The sequence below is a fragment of the Anas platyrhynchos genome, chromosome 2 (assembly GCF_047663525.1).
Source record: "Anas platyrhynchos isolate ZD024472 breed Pekin duck chromosome 2, IASCAAS_PekinDuck_T2T, whole genome shotgun sequence".
NCBI classification, from domain to species: Eukaryota; Metazoa; Chordata; class Aves; order Anseriformes; family Anatidae; genus Anas; species Anas platyrhynchos.
This window is the reverse complement of record NC_092588.1, coordinates 92,303,462-92,325,979: the sequence shown is the minus strand read 5'-3', so window position 1 is coordinate 92,325,979 and position 22,518 is coordinate 92,303,462. Positions and strand designations below refer to the sequence as shown.

The following is a 22,518-nucleotide window of genomic DNA, read 5'->3' as shown; positions in this document are numbered from 1 at the left end:
TGCAACTTTGATGAAAAATTTCTAAAGCATGGAGATTCTACTGCAGCCCTTAGCAATCCATCCCACTGATTAATTACCTTTGCTCTCAATTTTTTGTGCTTTACTTGCAATTACATTTACGGTGTTTTCTTTTTACATAGAAAGAGTAATTAGAGTTGCATTTTTTAACCTGGCATTGGATCGCTGGAGCAATTTCACAAATGTTATAGAACAAAGGGAACAGCACCTCCATAGCCCTGCTCATGACTCCAATTCTCAGCAATCAAAGAACTGCGCCCACATTTTATACTAAGATTATGAGTATTTGGGGCCAGAGGCTGTGTTGCTAGGATATGCACAGTCTGAGAAGTGCTATCATAAAACAGACCAACATTAAATCCAATCTTTCTGCCTATGACATTACACTGTGCTTCACATGCATCCCTTTGCTCACAGTCTGAAGTATGTAGTCGATCTATGTTTATTTTCAACTTTGTGGTCTTTCATCTGATTATATTAAAAAACAGTATTTGATTGGAACCACATGGCTCAGGTGCTCTTGATTTTTCTGTGTCATACAAGTCAAATCCTTTTTTAAATTTTATTATTTTTTATTTTTTATTATCTTAGAGGTCATAGCAGATTTGCCAACTTTGGTAGTTTTGTTTGTTTGTTTTTGAGGATATTGGAGTAATCTTGAGAAAAAATTCAATCAGCTCCTGCTATACTGGTGGTGGTTGTGGAAATTCTGTGATATTGATGATTCTGCAAATTATTTGCTTTGACACCAAGCAAAATGTAATGCTTTGATTTTCATTTTTATTCAGAATTATTTGAAGATAGAGCTGTCTGAATACATCAGCTTGGGTGATTTTTTTTTCCTGTGCTGCATTACAAGGTTTAGAGTGTTTAACAGTGTAACTGAAAGGTAACACAAGGACTGAAATATACAGGACCGTCTAAGAGCTGTGCAGCCACTCATGGGACCACAAAGCCCAGCCAGCCATTTTATGACATTTAGAAAAGGCATTTTGCCACACGCAGAGTCACTTTGGGAATGCCAGTACACTCAAAATGATTGGGGTCCTATGTATTTCACCTTTCTACTCATGCTCCTACAAAACTTCCTGCCATTTCAACCTCACGGGCAAAAGCTGATGGGGAAAGTAAGTACTCCTTAGAGGGCTGTCCCTTCTGCCATGGATGAATTTTGATTAAGTGTACAAAAATACATCCTTGAAATATAAGAGATCAAAATGCCTGGAGGCCCATAGGAAAAGCACCTTTCACTGTTTAAGATGAGCCTCACTTGTATCATTCTACTATGAATAAAGAAAACATTTTCTTATAATCCTTTCCCTAAAGAATTAGAAAATATTTTAATTTCTCTTTGTGTTGCCCATATACTCAAAAGAGTTCGTGGGCATCTGTCAGTCAAGAGGGTATTGTTCCTTGGCTATCCACCCTTGCTTATCTCATTAGTCAGTTTGATTGACAAGAGATAGTATTTTGGTTATGTTTATTATGGATAATTCTAATTGCTATTAAAATTCCAAACACAAATTAGTTCATCTTTTTCCCCAGTGTCACTGAGACCTTTAAACAATAGCAGTGATTAATTTAAACTGAAATCTAAGTTGTGGTTCGTTCTAAATTGAAATGCTCTTTCCCCCCTTTTAAAGTCATTAATTATCTTAGTTATAAATTCCTTGATGAGCCTGGAATATTATGATCAACCTGTTGCTATTTGGAGAAAATATCTGTTTTCCCAGCCACTTGCTTGAGTTAAATTCTGCTATTATTTACTGCAGCATGCAACCTGCCCCATGACTGAGGAAGAAGTCATTTTATTCTTAAGCAGTTGATATATCCCACAGGTAAGCAGATTTTCAAATGCTGCTATATGTAAGTAAAAATGTACAAATCAGTCTTTACTACTACAAACTTACCATATATCACAACTACTTATTGATAGGTTTATCTTCCACTCGTATACACACATCACACATGACGAAATGCATCTAGAGGGATGAAGATTTATCCAGGGTGAGAAAAATGAGTTGTTCCTGCACTTCCTTGTGATTTCTGATACAACTGCTATGATGACTATCTGCAAAATCCACCTCTCAGAATTAAAAACAAACAAAGAAACAAACAAAGAAAATCACACACAAAAAAACAGCCAACCAAAAAATAAAAATAAAAATAAAAATAAAAATAAAAATAAAAATAAAAATAAAAATAAAAATAAAAATAAAAGATTGCCCTAGTTATGAACTAAGAGGGAGAAAAACCTTTAAAAATATAATATTTAAAGGATGATGGTGGTGGTATTCTGTTATTCCAATTTCAAAAGTAGTGCACTTCATTCTAATATATTTGAAGGAAAGAAAAGCAGTTTGCATAAAGCAGATAAAATTGGTTAGTCAAAGATGATGATACAAGCAGTAAGAAAAGACATTTGAAACAAAAGTTTTTATACAAAGTGACTTCAAATGCAGATCATATAATGTTTTTTTGCAATCTTATATAAAGAAAAGGCTGTATGTCATTGAAGTCTTACGGAGACTTGTACTAAATCTTTTCTCCCCACTGGTGGAACCTAAGTAACTTGGTGAGGACAACTATATCACATATTTATCTAAGTGACATTATCCCACCTGTGTGGCCAGAGCTAAACCAAAGGGACAGAAGAGTTGAAATCTTCAGGAAACAAGCAACAAATAAACAAAACCAGGCAAAGATGAAACAGCTTAGGTGAACAGCTTCAAAGGGTTTATCTTTAAAGGACTTGGCTGGGCCACCAGTTTGGAAAAAGCTTTCTACCTGAATATGAAGACAGTTTTCTATTCTTAAGCACAAAATGAGAAACTATTTAACTATTACAGAGCTTCAAGCCAGAGAAGAAAGTAAAATATTAATAAGAATGTCACTGACAGTAGTGAGTCAAGCTGAAGAGAAGCAAAGACAGAGAAAAAGAAGACTCAGCAATGAAGACTGCTTACTTCAGCCCAGGGATGGAGGTAAGCAGGCTATGAAATACACCAACCTTTTCAAGAAAGGAAGAAATGCATAGAAAGGCTTTTATTATTGTAACTCCTTGATATGGTGTATGGTAGAAGATCACTGATAAGACAGAAAGTATGTTAAATATTCCCTCTCAGCATCCAACAAGAGCTCTTTTCTTCCCACTTCAAAAGATTAAACCAATGGAAAAATCTGAGAAAAATATGTGAGGTTTGAGGCCATATACAATTGTCTGAAACATGCTTACAAGTCCTATTTGTCATTTTTCATGCCTGCCTGTGAGGTCACTGTTCTATAGATGTCTACAACACCTCTATTGTAGGTGTCTTCCCTTCAGATCAAATAGTCAATGTAAGCAAGGCAAGCTGTCAGGCACATGCTTGACTATTGAATCATTTTGTGTGCAAGTCTAGTAAAATACATACCTCTACACACAAACCTTTTCTTACTTATTCATCCTTAGATAGCATTGCTGCCCTTACTGCTAGCTTGCCTTGTAATCATGTCCTGAACAAACTGCACAAACCTACTGGAATCAAGGAAACTGCCTACAGGAAAAGTGGTTCCTCATTCAAAGGCCAAGGCCAAGATCAAAGCAAGATCGTAACACATGACAGAATTTCTGCACCTTATAAATGGAGAAGGCTGCATAAAGCCTTGGAGGTATAAACCATTCGGACCCTTAAGGTGCAGTTGTGGATTAAATTCTGCTTACTAATATTTGTAAGACAACTATAGAAAAACTTCTCTCACAGAGAGAATAAGTGAATTCCTTGCAGTTTAAGCCATTTGTTATGCACCTTGTCATATGAGTACATACATGTCAAAAGCATTAGCAGTTTGTACACCTGATCTGTGACTGTGCATGACTTTCTTTGGGGTGACTTCTACTGTTATAAGAGAAATATGTCACAAAAATATCCAGTTGCAAATCTTTATGTTGCCTTCCAATTTTTTCCCTTCACGTTAGAGATTAAATGGGACTAACAAGAAATAAAAGCTCTCAGCATGAAGCATCCACAGATCAAGCATCGCAGTTAGGGGAAGAAAGAGCTCACTTTTCAGTTGGTTCCCTAACTAGATACTACTGCTGATGCCTACAGCCAGATTAGAAGATGGCAGTTATAAAGTTTCGTAGCTTTAGACTGGCAGTCACTAAAGTGGATGATGCTGTTCATATCTTTCAGCATCCTTACAAGTGTTTTGTCTACTCCACTTATGATGACTCCACACTCTGAAACAGCTATCACTCTCTCAAATAAACAAATATATGTACACACACTGTGACACAGGAGAAAGATATTATAATGAAGGGGACATGATAAAACAAATGTGTCTGAGATGAGTGGACATAGGAGTACCGTGAATGGACAAAAGCTACATGTGAGGTAAGCAAAATGTTGAGTTTTGGGCCTGGATCCAGATAAAGTCTTGGTGGATGCATCTTTTTTCAATAATGAACTCCCACCAGAGCTTACTTATGAGTCTGACACATCTAAATTACGTTCAACAACATTTAAATATTGAAATAATAGGATAAATCCAAACCAATTAGAGAGCATATGGAATATTGCTTTCCTAATGGTATGCATAAGCATCTTCTGTCAACTTTATCAGATTAAAGACTCCAAATGGTAGCAGTGATCAGATCTGTGGTGATAAATGGGAACAGGAGTATGAACAGAGTTGCATGTGATCTTTGAGGTGGATTTAACACATGAGAAAGAATCTGCATTGCGGTTGGAGAATTCTCCCTTTGTCTCAAGAAAAGTGGGAATTTGGCCCAAATTCTCAGCCCAATCAAGAACTGTTGTTTTACCCGGTCGTTGCCTTGGAAGGAGCACATTTTTCTTTTGTCATCTGGGCATCACTGTCCCAAGATGCATGCTCCAAAGAACACCCCAATTAACCTTCAAGTGACAATGAAAGGCTTTCATTCCTTTCTTTCTGTATGCAATAATAACAGTAAAAGAAATTCAGCTTTAAATGCAAACAGAAACATCACAGCAGGAGAAGGTAAAAATGTATATAAACCTCTTAAAAATAACACAAAGCAAAAACATAGTGCCAGCAAAATTATCAATAAACCACCCTGCAGCAGACACCCAGCATGAAAAAAATTTGCCAAACTGCTGAAGATAGGCAAAATTACAAAAAAAAAAAAAAAAAAAGAAAAAAAAAGGGATGTGTTGCCACCTCTATGTTCAATAATAATGCACTTTAAATAAACCATCACTGCTGCAGTAGCCCTGTGTACACTTTGGTTGGCTTTCTAGTGATTTACTACTATCATTTTGTGCATCTTAAATCAATCCAAGGCTATTAAGACCCCTGAATGTGAAGTGCAAGATCCCCAGATCCTCACTAGCTGCAATTTGTAGTGTCAGCCCCAAAAACTGCAGTGAAGTTATATTACAGTAAATCAGCCTGTAGTTGCCCAGCTAAGAGTCTGGTGCGTATACCTGCTTTAACCAGCTGAAAATACTCTGTCTATAACTTAGGTATAAGATGCACTGTGCCACCTGAAATGCATCCAGGCATCCTTTGGTTGTCTCTTGTTACCTGCCCACAAAAACATTCAGCAGCATCCTGGGGTGTATTGCACCAACATCATCTCAGCCCCAAAGCCCATCTAGTGAGAGGGCACACCCTAAAGAAAAGGCCTTTGTTCTCTGGAAATACTTAGCTGCTGGAACACTCCCTCAAGCACCAGTAAAACATTCTGGCCCATATTGGTCCTGTCCCAAGAAAGCTGCATAAATGGCTCCCAGCAGCATGGACTAGAAGGTTGTGTGTCCAGTCAGGCGTCTAGACTTGTCAAGAAAGCATGCATCCTCTCATCAACAGTGGCATTAACAGAATAGCTTAAAATATTTAGGATCCTGGCATAGACACCACACAAGACTAGTAAACCAGCCTACAAATCTCTTAAAAGTCAGAATATGTAAAAAAAGTCATACATGTAGGAATGCAATTCCCCTGCTAATCCTTAGTTCCTTCTTTTACAAGACACATTCCACCTGTGTTCCTTCATCTCCAGCTCTTGACACTTTTTGGAAGTACCTCCTCCAAAAGGCAATTCTGGTCCAGGGATTTCAATCAGCGCAGGCTGGAGAGACTACACTGCCAACTCATGGATTATTATTATTTTTTTAATACTAGTCACATAATACTTGTCATTTTCTTTTTGCTCCTGATTAAATGATCCATTTAGTTTTAATTTAAACACATTTTTAAAAGCAGCTCTCCAGCAGTCCTGAAAACAAAGAAAACTTTGAAGACTTAATCCTATATATGCAGAAGAAAAATACATTAAGATAACTGATTTTTGAAAATCTCTAGATTGGCAGGAGTTTAGCTTTTCAACATCTATGGTCATAATTGTTCTCTGCTATTACCTAGGGTCAAAATGCAAATTTAAGAGGACTTAATGAAACCTATTTTTCTTGCAGCCTATACACTTGGAAAGTGCCATTACATGATTCATGTTCTGAGAAGTAACAATACAGTGTGATTAAATATGGGTCCGTTCCAATCCCTGACTGATGCAAAATCCATCATCTACTTACATATATCACCTGGCTTCTTGATATACACAAAGAATAAGTGTACAATCAGCCATATAAATTTCCCCCATGTTGTTTTGCTAATACTTCTCTCTTGCTTGTGAGACACGTTTTACTCCAGGAGCAATCCTCAGTTGCTGCCAAAGCCTCAGTCCTAGTTATGGCGGTAAGGCCTCAGAAAAAGGCTTAGACACAAAACCTCTGCAGGAGAAAAGCAGCTAGATTCCTAGAATACCACTGAACTAATGACACCACGTCCTGCCTTTACATAATCTTTTTCCTAACATTAGAAGTTTACGATTAAACTCACCAATGACTAGTCACAGCACAATGTAATGCAAACAATAAAGTATTTTCTGATCATACACACAAAATGTTGGTATTGACTGAGGGATCAGGTGACTCAACAAATGGCAAGGAAAGCTTGTTTCTCTTGTTATAATTGTGGCAGTGATCCCATAAAAGGCTATGATATTGGACATTTTGGGCTGACCCACCTCTTCCTTCCTCAGGTCCTTATGGATACTCAGGATTCTGTCTCTTGCATTTATTTTATTCTTTGGTTCAAGGAACAGGACACGGATTCCCAGCCTTGTAAAATATAGATTGCAGATGAACGTGAATTAAGAAGAAAACATATTTTACAGCAAAATGAGGAGTGGGGACAGATGAAAAATGTGCAGATTCACTTAAAAGAGCAAAATTAATAATTATCACACCATTTCCTTTAATCTCCCTATGTTGAAAAGCAAACAGAGCATGTTATTTTCACACATCAGAATTTGTTTTTATTGCAGCTAACAACAACAGTTGTTGATGGAAGAGGGGGCAAAATAAGGTGACTTTAAAAGCATTCCTTCATAGGGAACTATGTAAAAGTTACCTGGGCATAAAACTGGAATAATGGCCTGCCATAAACTCTACCTTCAGACTCATGATAGTAAAATTTGATGGGAGTAACACATCTGCATCCTAAACCAACAGAGACTGGTCCCTTTGTTTTCACTCAGTAAACAAACAAACAAACACATAATAACAAATAAACAAACAAACATCAACAACAACCACATATCCTATCTGTGCCCATACCTTGGGCCATGTGAAAGTGAAATTTCAGAAAATCTGAAAAATTGTATAGCCACACAGACAATAAAACCACTGTTTTTTTTAACATGGCAAATTAAACTTTTTTCCCTTACTCCACTCATGCAAGTTTCATGGCTGCTGAGCCATATAACATGGAGCTTCACCCATCTGTTTGCATCAGTAAAAGCTACTGCCCCAGGAATATGGTGCAAGCTGGCACTCTTCATATACTCTGTTTTCCCGTGAGAGATGTCAGCAGGCTAACCCAAAGGACAAGCCGCACCAGGACACACTCCCTTCCCACAGCAGCAAGGACCAATCCTGAAGAGGCAGAGCAGCAAATCTGTAGCACTAGCACAGCTGAATCACTGCCTCCCGCCTTAAGCCACTCTTTTTGCAAATCCTTCTGTAACCTTGCAGGAGGTAGGACTTGCTCATGGATGCACATAATTGTCAGTGCCTTGTATCAGCAGAAAAAGAACCACACTGTTAGAAGGGGAGCAGTTAAAGTAAGCACAAATGCAGTAAACTGAAGAATCTTTGTCATGAAACAAGCAGCCCCCAAAACCCCGTCAGACTTAGACTTTTTATCCCAGAGGACTGCAGCTGTGTGTTTACTTCTGCATTATCATATTTTTCAAGCACCTCCCTGCAGAGGCCTGTCCCCACTGCTCTGTGCACCCTGGGCTCCTGTCTGCCCTGTTCTGATTCCCGGGATGATGCTTAGTGTGACTCTGTGGTGTCAAAGGTGACAACAGCGTGGCCAGGGTGCCAAACTGCCTCTTAGCTAGCTGTCTGCTCCTCTGTATGCCAGGGACTCTACAGCACAAGCTCAGGCACACTTTACCCAGAATTTAGGATGACCACACTTGTCTTCCAATGCACATGTGGGAGACTGAGTTGTACATCTCAGCAAAAAAAAAAAAGCAGAGAGATCATTTGAGAACACTGAAGCTTCATGAATAAAGGAGATTTAATCACCCAGCTGCTCCCCATTTGACTCTTTTCACTTCTAGCTGACTTCTACACTGTGCCCAAGGCACTCTTCTGCCCCCCATACCAGTACCTGAGCTCTATACCTGCCAGGGCAGGAAGGCCCCAGAGCCTTGACTCCTGACACGGAGGAAGGAGCTGTGCTGCTATGCAGGTTGCCTGCTGCACCTCATGCGTGGGGAGGCAGAATTTGCACTATTTTGCAAAGCGCTGTCACACTATACTACTACATTACAATGTGCAATCATCAAACAGTTCTTGATTAGATTAATTAGATTAGTTCTTGATTAAAATCAGCTTCATTAAACCTAAGTAATGACTGCTTTGTTTTAATAGCAACCATACCTCCATTCTAAGTGTCTTTCTGAATATTGTCATCTCATTTTAGACCTTTCCGTGACCTCTGAGCAGCTTCACGTCCCATCCCATTTTTCATTTCCCTTCTCATTCTATTTCTTTCCAGGCAGGCAGCTTCCTCCCTCTGAACTGTGTTGAAGCATCTCTCTGGTTCCTGCCTTTCAGTATCTCCAGGGGTCTGATTGTGCATGCAGCCCTTGAAGCTGAATCAAACAGGCACCTTTGTCCTGAGATGACGGAAAGTTAACTGCTTTGATTCCTGTTGCTATTGCATGCAGCAGATAAAACTGGTAATGTTTAGACAAATCAGGTATTTTTCCTGGTGACTGTGTAACTCTTCTCACAAGGTGCCATTTTTACACAAACATGATCTTTCTACACAGGCTACTTGCATCACCTAATTACCATTCTTTCAATACATTAATTTGCATTTAATATACAACACATACAAACATGCTACAGTGCAAAAGAAGGGAAAGGGACAACAAGACAAAAACCTGCAGGTATCTAAAAGAGGCAGAGAAACCTGGAGTGCAAGCAGCTTCAGCTGTGTTCACTCAGTCAAGAAGCAGTGAGCACAACACAAAGTGTGCTAGCAACAGCACGTGGGTAATTGCTTTTCAGAGATTCCCACACCTTCTCCACGGACCTCATTCCTGCAACCTGGGCAACCCTTCACAAATACTTTATGTATGAGAACTGCCTGCTTTTAAGTAGCTAGAAGCTTTGGTAAGAGGATATATTTTCAGTGAATAGATCGATGCCAGAAGAGGTGAGGATATTGAAGTAAATGAAAAACAAAGGCACTGGGCAGCCCTGCGGGCTGTGTACATGGGGACACTTAGTTGGAAGCAGGGGAGCTCTGCCCTCCTTTTCACTCGTCATTGTATCTTTCATTTCTGTTTCTCTTGGAGAGTGTCCTTGAATTCTCCTTCCATGTACATTTATATCATGGGAGAACAGGAAAGCTTACTTTAAAGCTATTTTAACAGCTTCTTTCCCCCTCTTTTTAAAATGACGCTTTGAGCGAATGGAGGTCTGCTTACTGTTTTGGATAGCATATATAATCTGAAGAGGATTAATGTGGTGCTGATTGCTAGGCTAAAGTGGATCCAAAATGTCAGAGCATGATATACCTGATCTAACATGTAACAATAGCTGTAGTTTCAGGTTTATGCTTCTGCTGTTTTAGAATTTTTATTCATTTCAGCAGCAACATAATAATAATGTGCTAAAATTGCTCCTGCGTTACCCTGGATGACTTTCAGAGAAGCAGAAGCTTTTTCTAACAATATGTCAAGTCTTCAAAGCAAGAAACTGAAAAGACTTGAATCAAGATTTGACCAGAGATGAGAGGGCTGCTACTTTGTATAATTTCTGTACATCGGAGCAATTCTATTGCTGACACAGTAGGTTTTACTTGTAGGTAAAATAAATAAAATTGCTTTATGTGGTCAGTAGATATTAAAGAGTGAAATAATCTGCACAGAAACCAGAAGAAGGATTTATTTTTTTTTTTTAAACCTGGATGATTTCGTGAGTTGGCTTACAGCACAGTTCTGCAAGTCTATATCAGCAGAGACAAGGAGAGCAATCTGTGGGGTAAGAAGCACATCAACCAGTGAGTGTGTGGGTGGGAACTTCTTAAACTCAAATTGCACTTGATGAAAAAGTATCTTGCAGTTATCCCATAGGTGGTCATGACTGATATAGCTGAAGCCCTAGGAAGTAAAAGTAAAAATGAGGGAGATTCTAAACACTTTTTTTTTTTTTTTGTTATTTTACTCATGGTTGTTCAGATAGTCTTAATCATTAGGTTTCAGCTTAACACGACAGCAAAGAGAAGAGACCTCAAATCTGAAGTGCAAGTATTTACCATTGAAAAGTCAATTCCTCTGTCATTTGCTCTGGCAATAGTATCACTATAATTACGAGTTTAATATCTGAAATTCATTGATTTCATATTTGTATGCATGTATGCTAACTAAAATTAATTAATTTTAATTGCGTACACCAATTACAACATCAGGCTCATTTTCCAACATATTATTCCTCGCTGATTACATATCCTCCAAGATTGCTTTAATTTTTCATTTTGTGCTTTAAAGTCAAAGAATAATATGTATTTCTAATTAAGCTCACTTACATATCTCACTGCTGATTAAATCACTATTTAATATTTTATAATATAAGCCACCTTTAATTTCCCCCACTGAGAGCAAAAGCCTTGCAAACTCTCTTATTTCTCCCCTCGGTTTCACTGACCTTGCCATTGCTATGTTGCTACAGGCATATTTCTTCCATCTTCACAGCAGAATGTCAAAGAACCACCGCGTTGACAGGAATTCATCCTTTGGGGAAAGGAAGCTCCTTGCTGACCAAAGGTTCTGGTCTGAAGTGATCAGCAACCTGCCACCATCACTAGAAGAAAAGAAACAGACATTCAGGAGACATTTTAGCACTGCCTTATTGGGACTGCAGGTCTTGCTGAGTGTCTCTGGAGCTGACACATTTCAAACCTTCGAGGGGATTCTGGAAGTCTCCTGTTGGTGCCTACCAAACCTGGGCTGGATGCTAGAAAACAAAGATGGTATTCTCCTCTTTCTTTCCCAACCAACACAGCAGGGTGAAACTTGCCAGTCAGTCCTCAGCCAGAACTACTTTAGTATTCCCAAAGTTTTAACATAAATTAGTAGAAAATCTGGAGAAATCCCCAAACTGCTTCTACTTGTCCATGTGTACGTGGGCAAGTACATGTTGTACAAGTTGCGCTGTACAAGCTAAATAGTCTCGTTTCTACTGCGTGAGTGCTGGGATGACAAAAAGGAAGAAGGTAAATCAGATTAAATCCTTAACAAATTTGACTTAACCAAAAGAAATAAATTAAGTTCCTGAGCTACCAACTTAAGTTAGTAGCTTTTTAACCTAAACTTTTAACTTAAGTTAGTAGCTCAGAATTTGACCCAGACTTCACTGAAATCAATGGGAAACTCCTGATCATGTTGTTAGAACCATGATTAATCTCTTATACAATGGATACACGTATCTCTTGTTACTGGAATAGATTTAGGAAGATCAGTGCTGATTTCAGCTCTATATGAAATTGAAACATTCCCAGCATCAATGTTTGCATGCAGAGCACTTTTTGTGTGTGTGTAGATATTAAGAAGAAATCTTTGCTTAAATTACTTGTTAAACTATTCCTTTACACAGGTAACTCTTTGTTAGCATTTAATTAAATGGCTACAGTCTCATTGGCCCATTCATCACACCTACCCTCGTCATGTCAGTGAAGTGCTATATCCCTCCCATAGTCAGGAGGAGACAGCAGTCTCCAGAGCATGTTTCATCCCAGCTTAAGTTTGGTAAGGGATGCTACAACTAGAAAAAGTCTCTCTCAAAACACTGAATGAACTGGGAGAAAAATCAAAACCAGATGACTTTGCATAGTACATTTGGGACTGAAAAGCAGATTTAAACAAAACAAACAATCAACAAAAAAAAGTAAGTATTGGTGCATATATTTGATGGTACCAACATAGGAAGACACAATAAAAGGAAAAATATACTGGTAAAACCATTTACAATGGTATCTGGGAACAAACAAGACATAAGCAAGAAAAACTGGGACAGAAATAAAAAGAGAGGAAAAACTCAGAAATGTAGGAAGATGGAACAACATATGTATTTGCAACATTCCTGTCTCCCACCTCTGCAAAAAAAAATTAGTCATTTATATTCACTTTTCTGCTTAAAACTAGATGATTATGTAGGCTATGTTAGAGATGTAGGTAAATATTGCTGGTGTATCCAGTGGGTTAGCATAATCCTTCCAAGGAAAAAAAAACACATGCCAAACAAAACTAAGGATTAGCCAGCACTTTTTCTCAGAAAATATATAGGAAAAAAAGAAGTTTGACATTTACAGCTGTATTGTAGAACCCTGTTCAAGTCCCTACTGTAGGTCCCTCTATAAGTTTATTCAGTGTCACCAGGGTTCTACAGACAGTGAAATCAAGAGACAGGAGTCCTAAATACAGGCACTAACCAATATTGATTCACCTTTCCCTAATGCACGGACAAAAACATCATCAATAAGCTTGTCAACAGCCTGAAGCAATGAGCATTATAATACTCAACTAAGCCAAGAATAACACAGCATTCATTTATTTATTTCAGTTGCATGCAATCCCCCAAGATTTAAACAACAGGTGTTGATTTAAAACAACAGGTGTTTTAGACGGCAGCTTCTTTTGTGGGTGTCATGCCCTTGTTGTGTCTCAACCTGATTCTGGCTTTAGACTTCGCTGAGCTGGCTTCACCGAACGTTCCATCTACATTCATCTTCACTCTTCTGTTATCTTTTCAGTCCCAAGAACTAGCATTTCAATGCTACTGTTTCTTTCTTTTACTAGGCTATTAAAAGCATATTAAGCAATTCTGAAAGGTTTTTGATTTTTGCTGTATTAAGGGTGCGAAGAATGTGGAAAAGTATTTCAAGATAGAAACAATTCTCTGAAGAGCATTTCCCACTATGTTCACTTCTCTCATTAAAATAAGTGATTGCACAAGTAAGTGGAACACAGGTATCCCCAAAAGGCTATTGATCTCTCCTTGGTGAAAACCATACTTAAACAGAGACTAGCTATTGTTTTGCACTAAAATGGTGCATAAAGGCAAGACAAGCAAAAAAGCCAAAATTTCTGTAATAGCTTGTTTCTAAAACTACATTGAAATCAATACTATGGCATAAGTATAATCTTATGAACCTTTCAATGTAATTGCTACTTGTTTAATTTATTAAAACAACTTAAAGTACTACTTTGGGAAGTTGACAGGCTTTGGGGAAGAGCTGAAATGATTCTTTTCTACATTTTTTATCTCATTATAGCTTTTGCTTTCAGTCTACATATTTAAACAACATTAATTTGGTTTCTAAGCATGTGAGCATCACAAGAATGTGTTTATGATTAGCTGTCTTTCTTCTCCCTTTTGAGAAACTGATGCTGGGCTCAATCCAGGAAATTTGGATAGAGAGCAAGCCTCCAAATATTAACCCCTTTTAAATTACAGAATTTCAGTTCCTCCCCATTAGAAGATTTGAGGACTTTGACACAATTCATTTCTAAGGAAGGAAAAGCACAAATACTGAGCTCCGGTGTCCACCTTTAATAAGGAGTTTTTGGAGCTAGATTTTTCTCCACAGAGCTTCAGACATCAATGAAGGTGATAGAGAAATGTCCATTTCATGGAATATGCATGGCTATATAAATAATAAATAAAACCATTCAGCAGCATAGCATCTGTGAGTCACATGCACAAAGTAATCTCACTAACAAGATAAAAAATGATGTTCTGGCAAAAATTCTGAACAGAAATTTGAAGAAAAGGATTTCCTTACCCTTACACAGAGTGAAAAGAGAAATCTTAAAATGATCTGAATATCCTTTTATATTACCCTTAGGTATCCTTTGCACTGCTCAGGGATTCAAAGCATTGTTCTAATAAGAAAAGGAACCTCGTAAAAATGGCAATGTGGAGTTCAGTAGTTGATGCCTCTCAGGAATTTCAGATCAAATATATCACTGTTGGCGATGGTCTATTGGCTTCCTACATGCTGTAGCCATTCTAAACAATCACTGTGTAGCTGAAGCCAAACTAGATCCTGTCTGCTGTATGGCCACCAGCAAATAAATGATGCATCTTTGTAAAGAGCTAATTAGGTCTGAAGCATATCTTTATGGGTCCACTGTCATCAATGTATATACTGAACTAGGACACCATCATTAATTTCGATAGTCTCTTGAAACTGATATATTCTTTAATTAAAATTCATTAAACACTTCTAATGATAAAGACACACAGAAAGGAACAGAAACAGGATCTCTTCCTAGAGCTGTGTCACTTCTGAAGGATGAACAAGAGTAAAGCAAGGTGTAGAGACATACTTTTGTCACTAAAGTCAGTGCACAAAACTCTGAATAACTATAGGGATCAGTTTTAACATGTTAAAAAGTGACATTTCAGTGCTGTCACTTTTCAAATTGGAAGCAAACTTTCAAAGAATACACAGATTTAAAGAAGTATTCTGCAGTGGTTAACATATTAATTTTATGCTAGAAATGTTTAGCAGGAACTGCAAGATAGGGTTGCTTATGTGGTCTTTCTTAAAGATGTTCTATGTCCATGGTTTACCAGTAATAAAATAAAAAGAAAAAATGGAAATGAGTTACTAGGTTAACAGTTGGACTAGATGATATTAGATGTCCTTTCCAACCTAACTGATTCTATGGTTACATTTTATACTATCATAGGTGTAAGTCTTGTCTGACATCGGGCAACTTCTGGGCTCTTATCATAAATGACACCCCTTTAGCCTCCCCTCTACCAAAAGCTTGCCACATAAGCCCAGTAAATTGGGGCCATCTCAAAAGAAGCCAGGCTCCTAAATTTTGGAAGCTGAAATGGGCCTTAAATCAGTACTTTTGATGGTCCACTCCAAAAATTTCTCCTTCTACAAAAACGTTATGATTGGCACTGAAGGTTCTATTCCTAACATGCACACACAAAGAAATAATAAATTTACTTAGCTCCCTGAGCTCCTTTATTAGCAATAACAAGAGCTTTTTAGTGCAGCAGGGGCAGCTCTGCTTGGGTTTGCAGCAACCATTTTGAAGAAAGAATGAAGGAAAATGAGAGAAATATCAGGCAAAGAACATGGAAATATTGATAAGAGGGAAGCAGCAGTGGAAGAAGAAACTAGGTATTAATTGAGGCTCAGTTGAAGCGATAAGAAAACACTTGGGTGACAGATTTTTCTGGTTAAATTATGAGTCTTTCGGATTCTCATGGATTATAGTTTCAACACCAACTGTATAACCTTGATGCATTACATTGATTACACCTTGGAAATGGCTGATGTTCAAGAAGGACAGGCAACTGCTTGGAGAGTCCAGCGCAGAGCCAAGGATGATTAAGGAAGTGGAGCAGCTCCCTTATGAGAAAAGGCTGAGGGAGCTGGGTCTCTTTAGCTTGGAGAAGAGGAGACTGAGGGGTGACCTTAGAAATGTTTATAGGTATGTAAAGGGTGAGTGCCAGGAGAATGGAGAGAGGTTCTTCTCACTGACATCCAATGATAGGACAACGAGCAATAGGTGCAAGCTGAAACATAGGAGGTTCCGCTTAAATATGAGAAGAAACTCCTTCATGGTGAGGGTGACAGAACACTTGAACAGGCTGCCCAGGGGGGTTATGGATTCTCCTTCACTGGAGACATTAAAATCCCACCTGGACGCATTTCTGTGTGACATGATCTAGGTGTTCCTGCTCCAGTCCAGGGATTGGACTAGGTGATTCTTCAAGATCCCTTCTAATCCCAAACATTATTTGATTCTGTGATATGTTTTGGTTTCAACCAAACCTATAACATAAGAACAGCCATGCTCAACCAGTTGAAAGATCCATCTGGACCATTCTCTGACATTGGCCAGTAATCCATGAGATGGTGAGAAACAGAAATTGAGACAATTATGGAATGTTTTCCCCCAGAATAATATCAAAATAATCACTTCTCTTTGGTTTTAACCTCTGGAGACAGGCTCTGTAGGCAACATACACTAATACTGCAGTATTATTTTACATCAGCAGATAGTGATAGGACAAGGGGGAAAGGCTTTAAGCAAAAAGAGGGGAGATTTAGATTAGATGTTAGGAGGAAGTTCTTTACTCAGAGGGTGGTGAGGCACTGTAACAGGTTGCCAAGAGAAGTTGTGGATGCCCCACCCCTGGAGGTGTTCAAGGCCAGGCTAGATGGGGCTTTGGGCAACCTGGGTTAGTGGATGGCATCCCAGCTTATGGAAGAGGGTTGGAACAGGGTGATGTTTAGGGTCCCTTCCAGCCCAAGACATTCTCTGATTCTCTGATTAGTGGTCAAACTGAGTAAATTAAATGATTTTCTGTCTTTTTCTGAATTTGGAAATGATCTCGAGCATTCTCCAAAGAAGGCTGGAAGTTCCCTGCCCTTGGCCAGACACCGAAGTTCTTTCCTTTTTCAGTCTGTTTTCCTTCCCAGATACACAAATATTTATGCTAGCTGCTAGCAGTAGGACTTAATTAGAAGCAAGGCTTAGTTCTCTTAACACAAAATAAAGATATAACCACTATGGTACTTATTAAATATAGGCTTTTTGTGAAAAAGCCCAGAGGAGGCATTAAAAAGATCAGAGGCAGCTAAGCCCTGTATTTATTGAAAGACATTTTGATTAACTGACTTTTCATATTGTCTTGCTCCTTTTCATTATTCCGAGTGAGGCCTATTTGAATATTGCTCTCAAATGACATTGTCCTTGCTTTTCCTAGAATACACTTGCCCAGCATCCTTCATGCTGTCTGACAGCATTCTGTGGCTCTGAGTCCTAATGCATTAATGTTTGGCAAATAACTTCCCATTTAGATTGCCCTAAGCAAGTACATTTGTGTTTCTTGGTTACCATGAGCTTGGTTATATTCAGCACTTGGGTTACACAGATGTATACAGTATATAGGAGGTTGCTTTTACTCCTTTCTCTGTGTTTGTGTTGAGACTATTTAACAGAGTTCACAAACAAGAGTATACTGATCTAAACCTAAACTCTTAAAGGTAACTGTAAAAATATATACATGATCGTCACTCAAAAGAGAAAGAAAACTACTTTGATGGAGCTTTCTAGGATGTTTCTCCTTCATTTTCCTCCTTGGAACACAGAAAAGTGCAAAAATTCTGCTTCAGATGAGTTGTTATTGAATTTTTGAAAAAGATCTATTTACTTTGGATACCTTTCTCCTAAGCTGTTACTATAATAGCTTACCCATTGAACTTACCCATACTCAAGGCTGATGTATAACACATTTCCCTTTAGACAGGATATTCTCACTTGTGACATTCACTTCCTCAAGCATTTTCAAAATCATTACCAATTCCTCCCACAATAACATTTTTAAAATACAAGGAGAAAGTCAGACTGATTTGACCTGGCGCACACTTCGTTGGGTTAGAAACTGGCTGGACAGCCGGGCCCAAAGAGTTGTGGTAAATGGAGTCAAGTCCAGTTGGAGGCCAGTCACTAGTGGCGTCCCCCAGGGCTCGGTGCTGGGGCCGGTCCTCTTTAACATCTTCATCAATGGTCTGGATGAGGGCGTTGAGTGCACCCTCAGTAAGTTTGCTGATGACACCAAGTTAGGTGCGTGTGTCGATCTGCTCGAGGGTAGGAAGGCTCTGCAGGAGGATCTGGATAGGCTGCACCGATGGGCTGAGGTCAACTGCATGAAGTTTAACAAGGCCAAGTGCCGGGTCCTGCACCTGGGGCGCAATAACCCCAAGCAGAGCTACAGGCTGGGAGACGAGTGGTTGGAGAGCTGCCTGGCAGAGAAGGACCTGGGAGTGATGGTGGACAGTCGGCTGAATATGAGCCAGCAGTGTGCTCAGGTGGCCAAGAAGGCCAACGGCATCCTGGCTTGTATCAGAAACAGTGTGACCAGCAGGACTAGGGAGGTGATCGTCCCCCTGTACTCGGCTCTGGTGAGGCCGCACCTCGAGTACTGTGTTCAGTTTTGGGCCCCTTGCTACAAGAAGGACATCGAGGTGCTTGAGCGAGTCCAGAGAAGGGCGACGAAGCTGGTGAGGGGTCTGGAGAACAAGTCCTATGAGGAGCGGCTGAGGGAGCTGGAATTGTTCAGCCTGGAGAAAAGGAGGCTCAGGGGCGACCTTATTGCTCTTTACAGATACCTTAAAGGAGGCTGTAGCGAGGTGGGGGTTGGCCTGTTCTCCCACGTGCCTGGTGACAGGACAAGGGGGAATGGGCTAAAGTTGCACCAGGGGGGTTAGGATGTTAGGAAGAACTTCTTTACCAAAAGGGTTGTTAGACATTGGAACAGGCTGCCCAGGGAAGTGGTGGAGTCACCATCCCTGGAAGTCTTCAAAAGACGTTTAGATGTAGAGCTTAGGGATATGGTTTAGTGGGGACTGTTAGTGTTAGGTCAGAGGTTGGACTCGATGATCTTGAGGTCTCTTCCAACCTAGAAATTCTGTGATTCTGTGATTCTGTGAAAACATTGCTGATTATTTTTCCAGGTATCTCCATATTGCAACTAAATACTAGATACAGTGGGTTCTGTAGAAAGTCTCTGTTCTTTTTATCTCCTTCAAAGGACAAGTTTGTCTCCTGGTATATTTTTGAAAACATTCATTAAGGGGAGCTCTGTGGAGCTTAGACAGGGGTTTTTCAAACTTCAGGCAAAGAGGAAATACATTTTTCCATTATTTGTATTCTTTTCATAATTAGAAAAAAAAATAAGAAAAAAAAAAAGAAGAAGGAAAGAAGCTGAGACTAGATTTATAATAGATGAACTGAACAATTATCTCAGATCCTATAGATTAGTGTTAGGGGTTCATGGGGGGGCCCTATCATAGCATTTTGCAGATAGAGATAAGTCATATTAGAACTCATCACCTGTATTATCTTTAAAATTACTGCTTCAGAAACAGCAGGAGACAAGTGAAGCCCCTCCGACTTCTTTTGGATAAGTGAGAAAATTCAGTGCCTAGCAAGAAAAGGGACATCTGTCATTTGCTGGAAAAGCAGAACATGTGAAGAGGAGCTTTTACTTCTTCCTCTCTGCAGAATATTACACAATTAATCCCACTAGACTTGCTTATTTTTAATATTATAGTATCTACCTAGCAGACTTTGTTTCATTAGAAATCAGCTCATCATGGTGGCTAGGAATCTGTAACAAAGAATCTAACACAAAGCAAGTGTTGTTGTATCAAAATTAATGAACAGTTGTGAAGCAAAATGGCATATTAAAACAAACAAACAAACAAACAAACAAACAACAACAACAACAAAAACACTAAAAATAAGCCATTTAGATGCTTCCACTCATGAGAGAAGAAAGCAAGAAAAGAAAAAAAAAGTATCATGCTTGTATGCAAACTCCATTAGAGCCTAAGTTCCATTGCTGCAAATGGTCCCTGGATCAGGCTTATATAAAAATACCCAGAATAGAACAGGGGTTAAATTTAAATTATTTAAAAGATAGGTGCTTCCTAGTGTGGTGTTCCTGTCCACTCCTATCTCACTACACAACTGAGAGTTTTTCCATTCCCAGCCATTCACATCACCTTGCCTGCACTACCCGCATTTTCATCTACCTGCTACATGCAGCTCCCAGCACGCTGGAGAGTCAGCACCTCGTACCGCCTATCCCACTGCATTGCAGGAAAGCATGGTATGCAAAGACCCTCTCAAAAGTGTGGCTGATGGAGATGGTTGGAGACTTTGCTCCATTGCACAGAAAGAAGTTGTCTAATCAAACAAACTGAACAAAACTACTAAAGCAGCTTTTTCACACTCTAGACTTTGTGCACATCTATAGTATTTTGCATGATACACAGCTTAAAAATAAATAAATAAATAAATAACACAAAGAAGTCACAAAAAAGAGCAAAAGAGAGATTTTTATAGGCATCAAACAGGAATGCCAAATAAAGATATAAAAATGATTTTCATTTCCTAGTTAGAAGTGCTTCACACTTACAATTGCCTGATTAAATGTAGAAACCAAAATATTACAACAGACTGATGCAAAACCTTGTAAGACTTGGAGCTTGGATTTGGTCTTGACTAATTCAAATCATTCAATTTCAAGCCTTACTCTTTTTGCTTCAAAATGCAGAACTGGACAGGAAATCTTATGAGGGAGGCTTTCCAGTTTGAGGTTTCTACTGCCAGTCTCAGGTGAAACAATGAAAAAAAAGCAAATTGAAAAATGCATGAGGAAAATATGCAAACAGTATTTTTCACAATCTGAAAAGTGTATGGCTCCAGCTGTTTTCTAAAAAAAAAATCATACAGATAAGCTTTATTTTTTGAGCCCTAGTACTACAGAAAGCCAATTTACAAACAGATCATACTATACTTAGACAAACAAATAAATAAATATGAGGAATACTGCATAATACTATTTAAAAACAAAAACAAACAACAACAACAAAAAAACAACAACAACAGAAAAAAACGCCTCATTCCTTCAATAGAGAAATACTGAACCATATAAAAAACTGACGGGAAAAGTCAGACCCTTTTAAAATTCATAAACTACCCCCAAATAACAAAATAAGTGAAGTTCTGATAAGTCAGCATCAGGCATTAAAAGGATCAATACATAGTTCTTAAGACAAAATACAACAGCTATGATACGAAAACCATTGAAGAAATAGTAAAATCTTCTTAAACAAGAACTCATGAATGTAATTCGTTAACAATGCTAGTTCCTAAGCAATTGCTTGTGTTTGGGACCTATGACATTTGGCGTTCCTTCGAAAAATAATCCCTTCTGAAAAAGGATGTGAAGTTAGCCTGAATCTAAACAGAAATAGAAAAAAAAGGGCCCATTTGGACAGAGTGGAAAGAAAGCACTTACATAAATTGCTAGTTACATTACAGGTGTGACTTCAAATCACTGAAACAGGTTTTGCTGCCTACAGTTTCCAAGTGCAGCCTTCTTGGAATAGACTAACTGAATTTTTATTTTCCTACTTTTTTTTTTCTTTTCTTTTTTTCCTAGGCTGGTCAGTGCCGTTTGTTTCTTACTGTTGGGTGACTTTACTTTGTGAATGCCCTGCTACCAGATTAATCTGAAATACCTGGGGCTATGCAGATGAATCTGGTCTCTGCATCAGTGCCAAAGCTGAAATAGAGAAGAAAAAACACCAAAAGTCTCAGAACTGATTCCTGAAGTTATTGAAAAGGCTCCCTGGACTTCGACAGGGATTGGTACCCTGCTTCTGCTGCCCCACGTGCCCTGTGTGAGAGCGATCAAGGCCAGTGTCTGCAGGAGTTGGTGATTTATGCTCAATTATGGTGGGAGCAGGAACAAATGATAAGAACCTCACCACTAATTCTCTACAAAATCCTTCAACTAAAGGGCATGGATTACAAAAAGCTACGATGAATAAAATATCCTTTTTTTTCTATTTTAGCACTTGAATGAGACCCCATTACAGCAGGTGTTGAGTGAACAACACAAATTACCATAACCTTGAAGAAAGAGCTTACATTTGGTTCAGCATTTAGGAATGCAGGCCAGTCCTTAATATAGAGATGAAGATCCTTCATGCCTAATAACAATTTGCATGATGAATTCTTTGACTTTAATGCTTGCAGCATCAATGCTTTGAAGTGGTAAACTTTGACAACAATTGCATGAGCATGGCAGGAAACAAAACAGCATTCTGAAAGAGCGCTAAAGGTAAAAACTTAATTGTTTGAATGAATTCATACAAGGTCATGCTGCCTAGTGAGTGATCTCTCAGCACCTGGCCAGACTGAAGCCCTAGTCAAGCTGAAGCAATCCACATATTTGTAAAATCCAGTCTATCCCACAGCCAATTCATAACTTTTTGAGGAAGATGGGCAGCAATCTTGAATGTGTTTTACTGTCTGTCAGATTTAAATAGTAGAATGGCACA

The 22,518-nt window shown here is 38.8% G+C and overlaps 1 long non-coding RNA gene across 2 annotated transcripts in view; it reads right to left on the bottom strand.

Annotated features, from left to right (window-relative positions):
* Positions 1-10,477: 10,477 nt before the first annotated feature.
* Positions 10,478-22,518, bottom strand: part of LOC110351875 (uncharacterized) — a 173,277-nt gene continuing 161,236 nt past the window's right edge. For both annotated transcript variants that reach the window (XR_011807255.1, XR_011807256.1), the window contains 2 exons: positions 11,274-11,429; positions 10,478-10,729 (listed from right to left, as the gene is read on the bottom strand). This is a non-coding gene — a long non-coding RNA (uncharacterized lncRNA). The remainder of the gene's footprint in view (positions 10,730-11,273; positions 11,430-22,518) is intronic.